The sequence below is a fragment of the Pan troglodytes genome, chromosome 2 (genome assembly GCF_028858775.2).
Source record: "Pan troglodytes isolate AG18354 chromosome 2, NHGRI_mPanTro3-v2.0_pri, whole genome shotgun sequence".
Taxonomy (NCBI): Eukaryota; Metazoa; Chordata; class Mammalia; order Primates; family Hominidae; genus Pan; species Pan troglodytes.
This window is the reverse complement of record NC_086015.1, coordinates 7867491-7884640: the sequence shown is the minus strand read 5'-3', so window position 1 is coordinate 7884640 and position 17150 is coordinate 7867491. Positions and strand designations below refer to the sequence as shown.

Genomic DNA, 17150 nt, shown 5'->3' with positions numbered 1-17150 from the left:
TGTTCTCACTTATAAGTGGGAGCTGAAAAATGAGAACACATGGACACACAGGGAGGGGAACGACACACACAGGGCCTGTTGGGTGGTGGGGTGAGGGGAGGGAGAGCATTAGGAAAAACAGCTAATGCTTGCTGGGCTTAATACATAGGTGATGGGTTGATAGGTGCAGCAAACCACCATGGCACACGTTTACCCATGTAACAAACCTGCACATCCTGCATAGGTACCCTGGAGCTTTAAAAAAAAATTAAAATTAATTTAAAAAAAAGAAAAAAAAATGTGGTGCGGTGGCTCAAACTAGACTGCTCTGATCCCACCAGAACCCTGCTGCTGTCCATTCACATCAGGATTACCCAGGAAAGCAAACAATTTAGCCTTCCTGGCATTATATCACCTAGTTCCTTGGACTATAGAGTGAAGGCTTATGTATCTCCTATTTAGAGAGTGTGTTTCATAATTGTAGAAAGGGTAGAAAATGGACCAACCAGCAGGCTGAGTCATTTTTTAAGAGGGTGGCAGGAATAACCCCAAATGAGCTCAACAAAACTGAGGAACCCAAGGAATGGTGCTTGAAGGGAAGGTGGGGTTGGTTGTGGTCCTTAAAGCTCTTGACACTTGGTGTGGGGTTATAAAATGGGGGGGAAGGAGTAATAAAGCCCTTGCCCCCAATCCAAATGCTCTCAAGGACTTAGTATGTAGTCTTATTTTCCAGTTTTGTTTGTTTACAAAGTAACCTTGCTTGATAGTGCATGGAAAGTCAAGTTTTTCTTTTTGCCCACTCAGGGCCACCTGCCTGGGCCGGCATCTTCCCCAGCGTCTTCACAGCACTCCTAAGGAAGACTTTTGCAGTGCTTTCCAGAGCTGAGGGGAGTGGAATTTAGTCCAGAGAAAGTGAAAGGAAAGTGAGGTTTCCTGTTTCATCTTCTCAAGGCGGATGTTCTCAGCTTCTTTCACACCTCCTTCCCATGGGTGCAGGAGACAGTACAGCTGGGTTGTGTAGGTGGGCCAAGAAGAAAGGGGCACTGGTCCAGTCCCAGGTTTGGCCCAACACAGGTACACAGCAGATACCATCCTATCTTCCCCTGTTAATAGCAGGCCAACCACATGTAACCCTTTTTTCCTTTACTAATGCACCTTCTTATGTGGTACCAGCAACAGGGGACAGACAGGCCCACCCACTGTAGTCTAGGGAGAGTTTTGCTACTACCCCTAAAATTGTACCACCCCCCATATCCCACTCCTTTTTGTAAAAACAAAAGGAGTTTAAACCTGTAAGCATGCTATTGCTTCCTATGTGTTAATCAGTTTCCTTCCATTTGAGCTGCATAGGAGGGAAGGGTATTAGAAGCACAGGCCGTGATCTTGTGCCAATCAGTAAAAACCACTACTACATACACACACACATGAAAATGTGGTGTGTACATACAATGGAATACTATCCAGCTTTAAAAAGGAAGTCCTGTCATATGCTACAACACGGATGAATCTTGAGGACATTATGAAATAAGCCATTCACAGTAGCGTGAATAGTACGTGATCCATTCATATAAAGTAGCCAAAATCATAGAAACAGAAAGTAGAAAGGTGGTTGCCAAGGGCTTGGAGGTAGAGGGAATTAGTGTTTAATAGGAATAAAGTTTTAGTTTTGCAAGATGACAAAGTTCTAGAGATCTGTTACACAATAATGTGAATATACTTAACACAACTGAACTGTACACTTAAAATTGAGAGATGGTAAATTTAATGTTAAGTGTTTTTACCACAAAAAAGCGAAGCCATAATAATTCAGGCCAACTTTTATAACATATACAAATTAATTATCTTAAATTCTGCAACAAATAAGAAATGGCTGGAATACTTTTTTTTTTTTTAAGTGAAATTGCTTTCTTCTAGGGCTGACTGACTAGATCTATCAAATGTAAGAAGAAAATGTCCTGCTAATTACCAGGGTGATGTTCCACAAAGAAGTCTGGCAGTTTAAAGAAACAATCCTTTAATTAACAAAACATGGCTTTAAGGCCCAGAATTGGCACGGGATGCATTTCAAGAGTCCCACAATTATACATTACATTTGATGCTTCTTTTTTTTTCCAACACGATATGTTTGGGACACTCTGTTCTGAGTATAAAATTCTGAAGGAAATGAACTGCATGATCATCACCATCACTGCACTTGGCGGAGACTCTCATTTTCCCCATAGCATTGTGTCAGATAGGATATTAGTTTAACAGAATGACATTATTCAGTGGGACTTAGCTCTATGATTTATATGCATTAACTTCTTATGAAGTTGGGCAAAAAGAAATATATACTCACAGTAACAAGCTAGTTATTTGTATTTCTGTTACTGCAAAAAAAAAAAAAAAAAAAATCAGGCAGCTCTGGGGTTGGAGAAAGAATTCTACCCTGGAGGAATCAAGTGTTCTGTATTCGAATTATGCTTCTCCACTTACTAGATGTGTCACTTTGTGCAAGCTGTAGACCTTCCCCAACTTATGATAGTTCAACTTACAATTTTTTGACTTTACGAAGGTGTGAAAGCAGTACACACTTAGTAGAAACCATACTTTGAGTACCTATATGATAGCATTCTGTTTTTCACTGTCACTGCAGTGTTCAATTACATGAGAAATTCAACACTTTATTAGAAAACAGACTTTATGGTAGATGATTTTGCCCAATAAAACTAATGTAAATGTTCTGACAATATTCAAGGTAGGCTATGATGTTTGGTAGGTTAGGTGTATTAAATGCATTTTAAACACAATGATATTTTCAACTTAAGATGGGTGTATCAGGAGGTAACCCTATCATAAGCTGAGAAGCATGTGTACTTAAATTCTCTGTACCTCAGTTTCCATAGCTAAACTTAAGGCTAAGTATATATGGTTCATACATGTAAATTATGATAACAAAAAAGTACTTATGTAAAAATATTCAGCCTAGGGCCTGGGTATGATGGTTAATACCCAGTGTCAACTTGACTGGATTGAGGGATACAAAGCATTAACCCTGGGTGTGTCTGTGAGGGTGTTGCCAAAAGAAATTAACATTTGAGTCGGTGGGCTGGGGAAGGCAGGTCCACCCTTAATCTGGTGGGGACAATCTAATCAGCTTCTAGTGAATATAAAGCAGGCAGAAAAACATGAAAAGGAGAGATGGGTCTAGCCTCCCAGCCCACATCTTTCTCCTGTGCTGGATGCTTCCTGCCCTCGAACATCAGACTCCAAGTTCTTCAGTTTTAGGACTCAGACTGGTTCTCCTTGCTCCTCAGCTGGCAGATAGCCTATTGTGGGACCTTGTGATCATGCATGTTAATACTTAATAAACTCTCCTTTACATATATTATATATATAATATATATAAAATAATATATAATATATGATACATATAATAATATATATATATCCTGTTCTGTCCCTCTAAGAGAACGCTAATACAGATTTTGGTACCAGGAGTGGTTCTAAAGGAACAGAATATTAAAGGATGGAGTTCTTTCATTGGTTTTGGGGTTTCTGGAGTTGGCTGCTTCATATGATTAGACCCAAAAATGCTAAGGACTGTACTTCTAACAGTATGGAGAACACTGATAGTCGTTGTTGTAAACTATTTAGAGACTTATGCAAAATAAATGCATTTGACACTCCTGATTCACTGCTTGTAAGAGGCAAGGAGTTCAGTGACTCTATACATAATGCCTTTGACCATATGTGGAGAACCGAGGAACATAATGAAGCAGGTTAGTTGCTCCTGAGTTCAGTGGACAAAGTGATGAAAGAAAATGATGGACTCAGGGATTCTGTCTCCTGGCTTCAGAAGCAGATACCGAGCCTCAGATCTGCTAAGATTGCCCTGAGTGAGAGTCTTGTCTTCTGTACAGAAAGAGCTGAAATTGTGGAAAAACAGACACAAGCTCTTATCATGCGAGTGGGTGACCTGCAATGAAAGGTGCATGCACAGCCTCACCAAGTGTCTACTGTTAAAGTGAGGGCACTGATTGGAGAAGAATGCAACCCTGCAACTTGGAATGGGGATGTGTGGGAGCACCCTGATGAAGCTGGGGACACTACGTTTGTAAACTCTGATGAAACTTTTTTGCCAGAAGAAACAGCTTCCCCATCCCCAGCAGTGGCAACATCCCCTCCCCAACACATGCTGCCATAGGCCTTTCCACTTTTGTCTGAGGAGACAAACCCTGCGCTGCCTGAGGCAACAGTGATGGCCTCTCTCCTGAGGCAGTTGCCAGGCAAAATAATGTTGATTCTCTCCTCAGGAGCCACCCCTAATACCCCTGTTTGCTTCTAGACCTATAACTAAAATCCCGATGGGCCCCTGGAGGTGAGGTTGAGAGTGTGACCCACGAGGAGCTGCACTACACTAGAAAAGAACTGTTTGAATTCTCTAATTATATAAAGAGCAATCTGGAGAACAGGTTTGGGAATGGATATTAAGGGTATGGGATAATGGTTGAAGGAATACAGAGCTGGATCAGGCTGAACTTATTGATTTGGGCCGACTAAGTAGGAACTCTGCATTTAATGTTGCAGCTCAGGAAGTTGAAAAGATTCTAATAGTTTATTTGCTTGGTTAGCTGAAGTATGGATTAAAAGATGGCCCACAGTGAGCAAGCTGGAAATGCCTGATCTCCCTTGGTTTAATGTAGAGGAAGGGATCCAAAGGCTTAGGGAGATTGAGATGGTGGAGTGGATTAGTCACTTTAGACCCACTCATCCCAGTTGGGAGGGCCCAGAAGATATAGCCTTGACCAATGCCCTGCAAAATAGATTTGTGAGGGCAGCACCTGCATCTCTGAAGAGCCCTGTAATTGCTCTTCTCTGTATGTCAGATCTAACGGTGGGAACAGCAGTCACTCAACTACAAAATTTAAATACAGTGGGAAGAATTGGATCCCAAGGTGGCAGGGGCCAAGTGGTAGCACTCAACTGTCAAAGGCAAAGTGGGCATAGCTACTGTAATGGACAGCAGAGGCAAAGCAGCAATCAGAATAATCTGACTCATGTAGAGCTCTGGCATTGGCTAATTAATCACGGTGTTCCTAGAAGTGAAATTGATAGGAAGCCTACTGCATTCCTACTTAAATTACACAAACAGAAAACTTCTAGGTCACATGGACAAAATACTAATTTGAATTATAAAAACAGAGAATCATGACCGCTCAATTTCCAGACTGGAGCCAGTTTATGGAACCGGAACCACTTGAATGAAGGGGAGGCTGGGTCCCTTTAAGGAAAAACCCCACTACATTACCAACAATTTATGCAGTGAATCTTTCTTCCATCCTTCCCCTAGGAGACCTCCAGCATTTTACCAGGGTAACTGCACTGGGGAAAGGGAAATGATCAGACATTTTGGGGACTACCGGACACTGGCTCTGAGCTGATGTTGATCCCAGGAGACCCAAAACATCATTGTGGTCCTCCAGTTAAAGTAGGGGCTTATGCAGGTCAGGTAATTCATGGAGTTTTAGCTCAGGTCCAACTTACAGTGGGTCCCCTGACTCATGCTGTGGTCATTTCCCCAATGCCAGAATGCATAATTGGCATAGACATACTTGGCAGCTGGCAGAACCCCCACATCGTCTCCCTGACTGGAAGGCTATTATGGTGAGAAAGGCCAAATGGAAGGCATTAGAGCTGCCTCTACCTAGAAAAATAGTAAATCAAAAACAATATTGCATCCTGGAGCAACTGCAGAGATTAGTGCCACCACCAAGGACTTGAAAGACGGAGGGGTAGTGATTCCTACCACAACCCCATTCAATTCTCCCATTTTGCCTGTGCAGAAGACAGATGCATCTTGGAGAATGACAGCAGATTATCATGAGCTTAACTAAGTCGTGACTCCAATTGCAGCAGATGTGGTTTCATTGCTTGAGCAAATGAACACATCTCCTGGTACCTGGTATGCAGCCATTGACATGGTAAATGCCTTTTTCTCCATTTCTGTCCATAAGGCCCATCAGAAGCAATTTGCCATCAGCTGGCAAGGACAGCAATATACCTTTACTGTCCTACCCCAGGGGTATATCAACTCTCCAGCTTTGTGTCATAGTCTTATTCAGAGAGACCTTAATCATTTTTGCTTCCGCAAAATATCACAATGGTCCATTACATTGATGACAGTATGCTGATTGGATCCACTGAGCAAGAAGTAGCAAACACAATGGACTTATTGGTGAGACATTTGCATGCCAGAGGATGAGAAATAAATCTGACTAAAATTCAGGAATCTTCCCCCTCAGTAAAATTTTTAGGGGTCCAGTGGTGTGGGGCCTGGTGAGATACTCCTAAGGTGAAGGATAAGTTGCTGTATTTGGCCCCTCCTACAACCAAGAAAGAGGCAGAATGCCTAGTGGGCCTATTTGGATCTTGGAGGCAACACATTCCTCGTTTGGGTGTGTTACTCTGGCCCATTTATCAAGTGACCTGAAAAGCTGCCAGTTTTGAGTGGGGTCCAGAACAGAAGCAGGCTCTGCAACAAGCCCTGGCTGCTGTGCAAAGTGCTCTGCCACTTGGGCCATATGACCCAGGAGACCCAATGGTGCTTGAGGTGTCAGTGGCAGATAGGGATGCTGTTTGGAGCCTTTGGCAGGCCCCCATAGATGAATCACAAAGGAGGCCTCTAGGATTTTGGAGCAAGGCCCTGCCATCTTCTGCAGATAACTACTCTCCTTTTGAGAGACAGCTCTTGGCCTGTTACTAGGCTTTGGTGGAAACTGAACGTTTGACCATGGGTCACCAAGCTACCATGCAACCTGAACTGTCTATCATAAACTGGGTGCTTTCTGACCCATCTAGCCATAAAGTGGGTCATGCACAGCAGCATTCCATCATCAAATGGAAGTGGTATATACATGATCGGGCTCAAGCAGGTCCTGAAGGCACAAGTAAGTTACATAAGGAAGTGGCTCAAATGCCCATGGTCTCCACTCAGGCCACCCTGCCTTCTCTCCCCCAGCCTGCCCTGTTGGCCTCATGGGGAGTTCCCTATGATCAGCTGACAGAGGAAGAGAAGACTAGGGCCTGGTTCACAGATGGTTCTGCACAATATGCAGACACCACCCGAAAATGGACAGCTGCAGCACTACAGCCCCTTTTTAGGACATCCCTAAAGGACAGCGGTGGAGGGTAATCTTCCCAGTGGGCAGAGCTTCAAGCAGTGCACCTGGTTGTGCACTTTGGATGGAAGGAGAATTGGCCAGATGTGTGAGTATATACCGATTCATGGGCTGTAGCCAATGGTTTGGCTGGATGGTCAGGGACTTGGAAGAAACATGATTGGAAAATTGGTGACAAAGAAATTTGGGGAGGAGGTATGTGGATTGACCTGAGTGGTCAAAAACTGTGAAGACGTTTGTATCCCATGTGAGTGCTCACCAATGGGTGACCTCAGCAGAGGAGGATTTTAATAATCAAGTGGATAGGATGACCCATTCCGTGGACACCACTCAGCCTCTTTCCCCAGCCACCCCTGTCGTTGCTCAAAGAGTCCATGAACAAAGTGGCCATAGTGGCAGGGATATAGGTTACACATGGGCTTAGCAACATGGACTTCTGCTCACCAAGGCTGACCTGGCTCCAGACACTGCTGAGTGCTCAATTTGCCAGCAGCAGAGACCAACACTGAGCCCTCGATAAAGCACCATTCCTCGGGATGATCAGCCAGCTACCTGATTATATTGGACCTCTTCCATCATGAAAAGGGCAGAGGTTTGTCCTCACTGGAATAGACACTTACTCCAGATATGAGTTTGCCTATCCTGCATGCAGTGCTTCTACCAAGACTAACATCTGTGGACTCACGGAAAGCCTTATCCACCATCATGGTATTCCATACAGCATTGCCTCTGACCAAGACACTCACTTTACGGCTAAAGAAGTGTGGCAGTGGGCTCATGCTCATGGAATTCACTGGTCTTACCATGTTCCCCATCATCCTGAAGCAGCTGGATTGACAGAACAGTGGAATGGCCTTTTGAAGTCACAATTAAAACGCCAACTAGGTGACAATATTTGCAGGGCTGCAGCAAAGTTCTCCAGAAGGCTGTGTATGCTCTGAATCAGCATCCAATACATGGTAATGTTTGTCCCATAGCTAGAATCCATGGGTCCAGGAATCAACGGGTGGAAGTGGTGCCTCTCACCAACACCCCTAGTGATCCACTAGCAAAATTTTTGTTTCCTATTCCCACGACATTACGTTCTGCTACCCTAGACATCTTAGTTCCAGGAGGTGGAACGCTGCCACCACGAGACATAACAACAATTCCATGAAACTGGAAGATTGCCACGTGGACACTTTGGGCTCCCCCTACCTTTAAGTCAACAGGCTAAGAAGGGAGTTACAGTTTTGGCTGCTGTGATTGACCCAGATTATCAAAATGAAATCAGTCTACTACTTTATGACGGAAGTAAGAGAGAGTATGCATGGAATACAGGAGATCCATTAGGATATCTCTTAGTATTACAATGTCCTGTGATTAAGGTCAATGGAAAACTACAACAGCCCAATCCAGAAAGGACTACAAATGGCCCAGACCTTTCAGGAATGAAGGTTTGGGTCACTCCACCAGGAAAAAAAAGAAAGAAAGAAAAAAAAACACAACCTGCTGAGGTGCTTGCTGAAGGCAAAGAGAATATAGAATGGGTAGTACAAGAAGGTAGTCATCAATACCAGCTACGATCACATGACCAGCTGCAGAAACAAGTGCAGAAACAAGGACTGTTAACTGTCACGAGTATTTCCTCCTTGTTAAAAACACGTTTGTGCCTGTATATACCTGTACTAAGAAAATATCTTCATTTTTTCCCTTTATCATGTGACATAAGATTTATTGACTTCATATCAGCATTTAAGTATTGTTAACTTTATGTAATAGTATTTGGGTTGGGGATTAGTGTGTTTCCGGTTGTAGGAAGGATAGTTAGGTGTAATTATGACCTCATTATTGTCTCTATTTAAGGTAATGTATGATCTCAGGAGACGTGTGTTCAAGTTAACAAGGGATGGACTTGTGATAGTTAATACTGAGTGTCAACTTGATTGGATTGAGGGATACAAAGTATTAATCCTGGGTGTGTGTGTGGGTGTTGCCAAAAGAGATTACCATTTGAGTCAGTGGGAAGGCAGACCCACCCTTAATCTGGTGGGCACGAATCTAATCACCTTCCAGCAAATACAAGGCAGGCAGAAAAAGGTGAAAAAGAGAGATGGGTCTAGCCTCCTAGCCTACATCTTTCTCCCGTGCTGGATGCTTCCTGCCCTGGAACATCAGACCCCAGGTTCTTCAGTTTTGGGATTCGGACTGGTCTCCTTGCTCTTCAGCTTGCAGACAACCTATTGTGGGACCTTGTGATTGGTTTAATAATCTCCCCTTTATATATATAATAGTCACATATACTAATGGGAGATACATATATATCTCTCATTAATTCTGTCCCTCTAAGAGAATCCTAACACACTGGGAAAATATCCAGCACATAGTGAGCCCTCAAATACTTATTTTTGAACCTCTGGAACCCTATCAGATTTGCCTTTGAATTTCATTTTCATCTTGTTATTGGGAGTAATGAATGACCTCTTTAAGGCCCTTGGGCATGGCAGATACTTGGTAAAGAGTTATTATCATTATTATTTGTCATTTGTATTATATTTTCAACCATTATCATTGAAATTAATAAAATCCAGAGACCAAGTATTGTATTAAAGCTAAATTGAAACCCTATCCAGGCAAATTATAAAACACAAACCTCCAACCTGGAAATTATCACCATCTCATAGATAGTATAATCACAGCAAAGAACTAAAATTTTGATCTCAAAATGAAGAAAAATGCCTTCTGAGGGCATGAGCTTTATGTATCCTTTCTGGATTGGCCAAATTCGTATCATGTAGATAATGTTCAAAAAACATCATTCTTTTAGCTTTTCTCAGGCTCCAAATAGATCCATGGCTAATGCAGGATTCAAATTTGCTTCCTTTCTTTTAGGAATGGCTTGAATAATGGAGAAATGGGATTTTTGTTCAACCAAGATTTCCTTCTGGCCCTACAGAGTTTAAGAAAAATAGATTGCCTCAACACCAACATTCCCTTAGCTACTCCATGAGGCAAGATGGACCCAGACTCCACTGTGCGGACTGACCTCCCAGAAGGATCCTCCTGTCCCTGAAGGCCACTCTGCCTTCAGCTACAGGCCCCAGTGCTGATTGTGATACTTAACAAGGGCTTTCAGATGTCTGAAACAAGAGTATAGCATAAAGTTAAGAATGCGGCTTCTGGAGAGACAGACTTGGTTTCAAATTCAGCTCTGTGACCTTGGGTAAGTTACTGAAACTTTCTAAGTCTCAGTTTCCTCTTTAAGAAAATGGAGATTACAAAACCTGCTTTATAAGGATTGTGAGAGAATTAGAATGAACTGTTAAATGTAAAGCCTTTGGCAGAGGGCCTGGCACATGGCAAGCCCCCAGTAGATGTTAGCTACTATTATTTACAGGATTGATGTCTCGTATTGAATCTGAGTCTTTTTCATGGGTGTTGAAGATGAAAGTAAGGCATAGATCGTTGAAATCAGTAGAGAATGCCTTTTGTGGTATGATCCAGTACAAGTTCTGTACCTTAAATAATGTAGCTAGCCAGTACCAGGGGGTCAAAGAGAGAAATTACAGTAAATTTTGTATTGAGGATGTATTTCATTCCTCTTGGGAAGGAAAGAGGGCCTTGCACATACGATCTGAACGCTGAATCTGCACAGACTATTTTTAAAAACATTAGTTTCTTAGACTTTTTTCTGGCACCTGACCCTTTCTGACTCTTAGATTTCTTTCTCCAACCATTTTCCAAAATTATGTTCCTGGTTCACACATTATCCAAAGCCAAACACTCTGTAGTGCATGTTAAGTGATCACAGACGGAGGGTCGTATGGGAGGAAGAGCTATAATAGTCTCCGTAATGCATTAAGGAAACAATATAGTGTATCCCCTTGCAAGGACACAGTGGATCTTCCTGAGGCTCTTTTGCATAACGAACTATTCCTAAAAGCCCACATTATTCATCACCAAGCAGGGCGGCCACACATCTCAATAGGCCGGGCAACAGAACAAGGATGTTCGCCAAGAAAGGAATTCTTAATTTTGGCTTCACCACAAACTTTCTGGACGACCTTGAACAAGTCATGTAACTTTGTATCCTATTTTATTTTTCTTACCTTAAGTAGTCATAGCTTCCCAGGCCTAAAGGAACCTCAGGAAGTCATCAACCCTCTCCTCTGGTGTCATGGAAAACTTTACTTCCAATCATTTTCAGAGAGGCAATGCTTCCTCCCTCCCTTTCTCTTCCTTTCTTCCCTTCTTTTTTCTTCCTCTTGTGTTATTAAATTGTTTTGGAGGGATAGAGTTTGACTGTGACAAAGATCTCAAACTTAATGCTTTCTAGGGCCAGGTAGGTGTAGGGAGTTGATTCTAACACAGTAAGAAGCAGTAGCCATGTAGAAGGCTGGAGAGTGCATGAATTCCAAAAGGCATCCCAAAATGTTTTAGCTGTGCAGGCCAAACAGAACCTACCTGCTTTCAGAGTCCCTTTATGGCACATGACCAGTTTGCAACCTCTGAATATAAGTATAAAAATAGCACCTATAATGGTGAGCTCAAGGGAATATATGATAACTAGATGATTAGATATAAATTTTCAAATATTATTGGCAAATACTCCATATGTGAAAATCTATAATTATAAACTCAGTTTATTATGGTGTGACTCTCTGCTCAGAAGAAAACTTCTTTAGTGCTTTAAGAAGCATTACATTTCCAAAAATTCGTTTTACACTCCTTTCTTTCAGAAGACCTACTTTAAAAGGTAGTCAGGACCTTAGAGATCCCCTAGGTGATCCAAATTGACCCAGTTAATTGCCAGGGGAACAAAATGAAACTCAAGTGCCTTGCTCCCAAATTCAGTGTTTCCTAGTCTGACCATGTTAAATTTCTGGGGTGGTTTTACTGGCTCCCAGAGAAAATTAGATTGTCCTCCCCCTAATTTTCTTTTCCTTTTCTCCTTTTTCTTGTATGTTATTACTATTAATTCATCGAGACAAAAATTCTCTGGTGTACTTGGGTGATATAAATGTACTAGTGTACAAAGAAGGGGATGGATACAAGTGATCTTTTGATTCTCCCTCATTTTCCTTCCTCTTTCAGGCAAGGGCAAATCCATCACACTGCAGGTGCAGTCTCATCCAACATCTCTGGGAAAAGCCCAAAGGCGCAGCTGGTCTCCAAGTCGAGCATAAAAGCTGGGGTCACAATTCATTCAGCTCCTAAGAGGAACTGGGCATGGACGGCACTTTAGCCCTTTCAGGAGGGTTGGCCAGGCATGGGAAGCAGGGTAGGCTGGACTGGATGGACTTAAGAATTACAACAGAAAATGTAAAAAGCAAAAGAAAAATGAAAAGCCAAAAGCCCAGTGCCAGCTGGCATGAATCCAAACCCAGGAAGGTGTCTTGGGACAGACGGGAAGGGTGTCTATGAAAGAGCCCTAGGGAATAACGTCGACCTCAGAGTCTGACTTGACTTCAACTGATCAAAAGCAAGCAGGCTAGCCTCCCTGTGAAATATACAGATGCGCAAACTGTGAAAGGTAGAGACGGCCTTACAGATCACATGACACATCTACAATAACCTCTCATTTTGCAGAGGACACCTCAGAGAGGTGAGGTCACATATTTGGAGGCCAAGCTCCACTCTCCAAGCACCCTGTCCTGCACTCTAGACAGACAATCCCACATTGCTTTGCTTTGTCTAAGGTTAAATTCATATTCTTTGCCATGAGGGCAGGGTCTACAATTCTTTGAATGACATTAGTCTTTAGTGCTCCATCAATGAATCATTTATCAGTAGCACAGGAAAACATCACTCAATTTAGGGATAGTTCAGTGGCTGGTTTTCTTTAATAACCTCCATTTTGACCTTTGCTGAGGTAGGTTGGGGGTTGTATAGATAGCTCAATCAATTACACTGATGGCCAACTTATTTCAAAAAATTAGTCAGGTCAGCCGAACAATGTTCATTGATTTTTTTTTAACATGGCAGTAAATTGATTGTAATGTTGATCTGTGCTGTATAAGCACAGCCAAATTGCATGTATAAGTTGTAAAATGTGTAAGTTAAATTTCTCTTAATTGGTGATAGAACATGTGCCTGTAAAGTCTATGAGGGCATAGAAATTCAAGTGAAAGAAGTGCATAGATTTTTAAAATAATTAGGAGTTGGAGTTGGACATTCAAGATAGGAAAGCCCTCATGAATAATATGAATGTAACTAACTCTACTAGTAAACTCACTTTAATAAAAGACTATGTACTAACCACTACACTGAGTGACTTACGTGTATATGGTATGATCATCCCTATTCTTTACAATGATGCCAACTCATTTGTCTCAAGTGAGCTAGTAAGTCATGGACATAGGGCCCATGCCTGAATGCTGTCTGGTTCTGAATCCTATCTGACTCTCAGGTAGTTTGAGAAGCAGCATGGTACAGGGGCTGGAGCACTGGACCAAGAGTTAGGGGACCTGAGTCCTTACCTCCGGTCTTGACTCCAGCTCAGTGCATGTTGGCCATCTTTCCTACCTCTAAATGATGAGGCTGGGCTGAAACTAGGGCTCCAGCTCCAGGTATTGAGTATTTGATGCTTTGTTCAGGTTTCTACTCTTAAAGGTACCCAGTTAAGCAGCACTTCTTGATTGGGAGCAAAACACTTGCTCCCAGATTTTTAAGAGAAACTGTGTTTAGCTTTAAAAAAAAATTAAAAAGAAAGGCACAGTCTCAAGAGGCAGACAGAGCTGGGTCCATATCCTGGTACTACCTATGCCACCTGGGACAAATGACTCCACCTCTCTAAGCCCTGGCTTCCCCCTCTTTTTGATGGGCATAGTTATACCTACCTCATTTGGATGTTCTGAAGATTAAATGAGATAACATGTCTTGAGCAGTGGATCATAGCAGGATTTCAACAAATTTCCTTTGGCGTCAACTTAAGACAATTAGAGTCAGGTGCTGAAAACCTAAGTTAATATCTACTCTTCCGATAAGAAAATTAACTTATTTCCTGAAAACCATCTCCTGAAAATTATCTGGAACTTTTCTTCTTTTAACCTAACCTTCTTCTTTTTTTTTTTTTTTTTTTTAAACAACATCCCCAGGAGCTAGGTGCTATGATTGTCCCCTTTTTACACTGAGGAAATAGATGCATAGAGATATACCTGCTCAAGGTACACATCTAGAAAGTGGTGAAGGAAGGAATCAAATGAAATCGTCTTGGTTTCAAAGCCCATGCTCTAAGTACCACCTCCCACAGGACACACAATCATCCCAAAAACCCCCAATTTTGAATCAAACGAATGAAGTATCAATAGTATAGTCTGGCTGCCTGGGAGCATTTATAGCTCTTGAAGCCAACACCGATTTTTCCCAAATGATTTGAGCCCCTCCAATCACAGTGAAGACCCTGGGATAGTTCATCTGTTCACTGAACAGCTTGGGTGCCACAGAAATATCCTCTATCCCTTGGGTAAGGATAGAGTAGATTTCTAGAATATTAGAAAAAGTTTAAAGCAGGTTTCATGGAATCTGAGGTAAGAATAAAGCAGGTCCTGGATTTGAAATTAATTTCACTATTATATACAGGTGCACAGGAAAGTCTTCTTCTCCCCCCGATGAAAGAATGGGAAGGACTCAGGAAGACTCAACTTGCAAACTCCCCAGTATCAAGTGGCTGCCTTCAAAATCCAACCCTTCTCTTCCCAGCTCATTTCCAGTATGTATTTTCAAAGGCCATGTCATTTTTGAAGGTAAGAAAAAAAGTCACACATTTATTTTAATGAGAAATGCTAATTAAATATTTGCATTCTAGTTATTAGGATTTCAGTTTTGCAGTTTAATGGTGAGCCTCTTTAAAGAATTCTTTGTGATCTCTCTACACCAAGATAGGTTGAATGACACCTGAAGCATTTCCCTATTCTTAATTGTCTGGAAAGAAGTGTTTCAAACAAGTTAAATCCTTCACCAAAGAAACACAAAAAATAAAACAAGAGATAGGCATCTACCAAAACATTTATATATCCATCTCAGTCATTTAGGATGCAAGGATGTAAATAGTAAGCTACAGGAATTAAACTGCTAGCTCAAGAAAGACAGAAAACACCCTTTCCAAATAATGAATTATTTTCTAACCTTGCAGACACCTCGTTTTTTACATCTTAATGTTAATTGCAGGGTAGTTTTGGCTGAGTAGTAGTTGTAAGAGTAACAGCAGTTAGTTCTTATTAAGCTCTTATTATGCAACATGCACTGCATTGAATCATTTACATAAATTATTTCATGGAATGCTCGCAACGCTATGAGGTGAATGCCATCATGTTCCTATTTTTATGGGTGATGGAATGGAGACCCAGAAAAATAAAATGAACTACCCAAGGTCTTGGAACTAGTACAGCAGAGTGGTTGAGGTTCTATGTGAATCCAGGCATCTGATGCCAGAACCCAAATCGCATCGCTTTTCTATCCCAATCCGTCTGGGCAGGGAGAGTCCTTGCCAATATTTCAGTATGCCATATGAGAGTGTGCATCTCATGGAGTGAGGAACCCATTTCTGTCTTGTTCACTCTGAGTCATTCCAGGGTGAGGCAATGAGTCTGGCATCTACATAGTGGGCACTCAATAGATAAATCAAACAGCTAGCTGAATCAATTCAAATGTGCTTTCTAGGTACCCAAATATGACAATAGGTTTAGGCTTGCAAATACAGCTCTGGTGGGTCTTTTCTACATTTTGTGCTTAAGAAAACCTTGCAATTTAGCAAAAATCCATCCTACTGTTTGTGATTGAGACAAACCTGCTCTGTGATCCGTCCTTTTCTCTAGACTCTGATGAAATCTAGTGTCAGTTGAAATGCAAAAGAGATCCAATAAAATGGTGCAAATTGAATCACACTGATTTAATTAAAAATACATTCAGTGTTTGCTGTGTCCCAGGGCCAGGAAGACCAGACCCTGCCCTTAAACAGCTTCTAATCTTAAGGGGAGTCAATAAGACAAGTACACAAGTTATTCAAAAAAAAAGAAAAGGTACATGTCAAAAGGGAGGAGTAAAGAGATAGGTGGATCTTTGGGAGGGAGGAATGGGAGTTACTAATTTGTGTTTGCTCTATTAGCACTATCTAATGCAACTTCAGAAATATTCAGTCTGCACTGCCTAGCATGGTAGCTCCTGAGTGGCTACTGAGCAAGTGAAACATAGCTGGTGGGAATGAGAAATGGAGGTTTTACATTTTATTTCAATTGACTGGAATTACACTTAAATAGCCAGATGTAACCAGTGGCTACCACACTAGGCATGCACAGCCCTAGATCTCCAAACTTAGTTGTTCATGAATCTGGAGATCATTTTAAGGGAATGCACATTCTCATGCCTCATGGAGATTTTGATTTAGTAAGTCTGGGATGGGGTCTGGGAATATCTGTATATTTTTTAAAGCACCAGAGTCCTGTCATGCAGACCACGTTTAAAAAGACTCCAGCCTTAGTCTGGCTCTGACCTGCCACCACTCACAGGCTCAGAGGATCCAGCAGGCATGTCAGCTGGGGCCTGGTAACTGCAAAGACACAGGTAGCTATGGGTTTGCTCTAAGCCACACTGTTTCATTCTTCCAGTCACTCATCAGAGTGTTCTCAGAGGTGACTCAAACTCTTGAAGTCCAAGGTTATGTTTTATTCATCCTGGTAGGTACTGCACTTAACACAGTGACTAGCCTGCAAGTGTTCAATGAAACAACAACCAGAGTACATCACAAAGTATATTTAGACCTTTCTTCATTTATTGCATTTCTCTCGCTATACCTGAGAGAACAAAGCCTGTCTGAAACAGGTGTATGGACTCATAAAGTTCATGTAATTTGAATCCAGAAGGAAATACATAAGAATTCTTTTACCTAAACCCTTAGGATGGAAGCAAGCAAAGGTTTCCATCAGAATAGATCTCCTCTTTTCAAGTATCAGAGTACACCATTGCTCTCCTTATTTATTGTATTTGAATAACTGAAGAGCGGTTTACATAGAAAATAACTTAAACAAAAAATGT

General features: G+C 41.8%; 2 protein-coding genes across 4 annotated transcripts in view; one reads left to right on the top strand and one right to left on the bottom strand.

Moving 5' to 3' along the window:
- The window catches only part of SUMF1 (sulfatase modifying factor 1), a 636667-nt gene extending 626570 nt beyond the window's left edge, over positions 1 to 10097 (top strand). The window contains exon 12 of the transcript XR_010155071.1: positions 10011 to 10097. The gene's annotated coding sequence lies outside the window, so the exon portion shown is untranslated. The remainder of the gene's footprint in view (positions 1 to 10010) is intronic.
- The window catches only part of LRRN1 (leucine rich repeat neuronal 1), a 48302-nt gene that overhangs the window by 10232 nt on the left and 20920 nt on the right, over positions 1 to 17150 (bottom strand). The window lies entirely within an intron of this gene.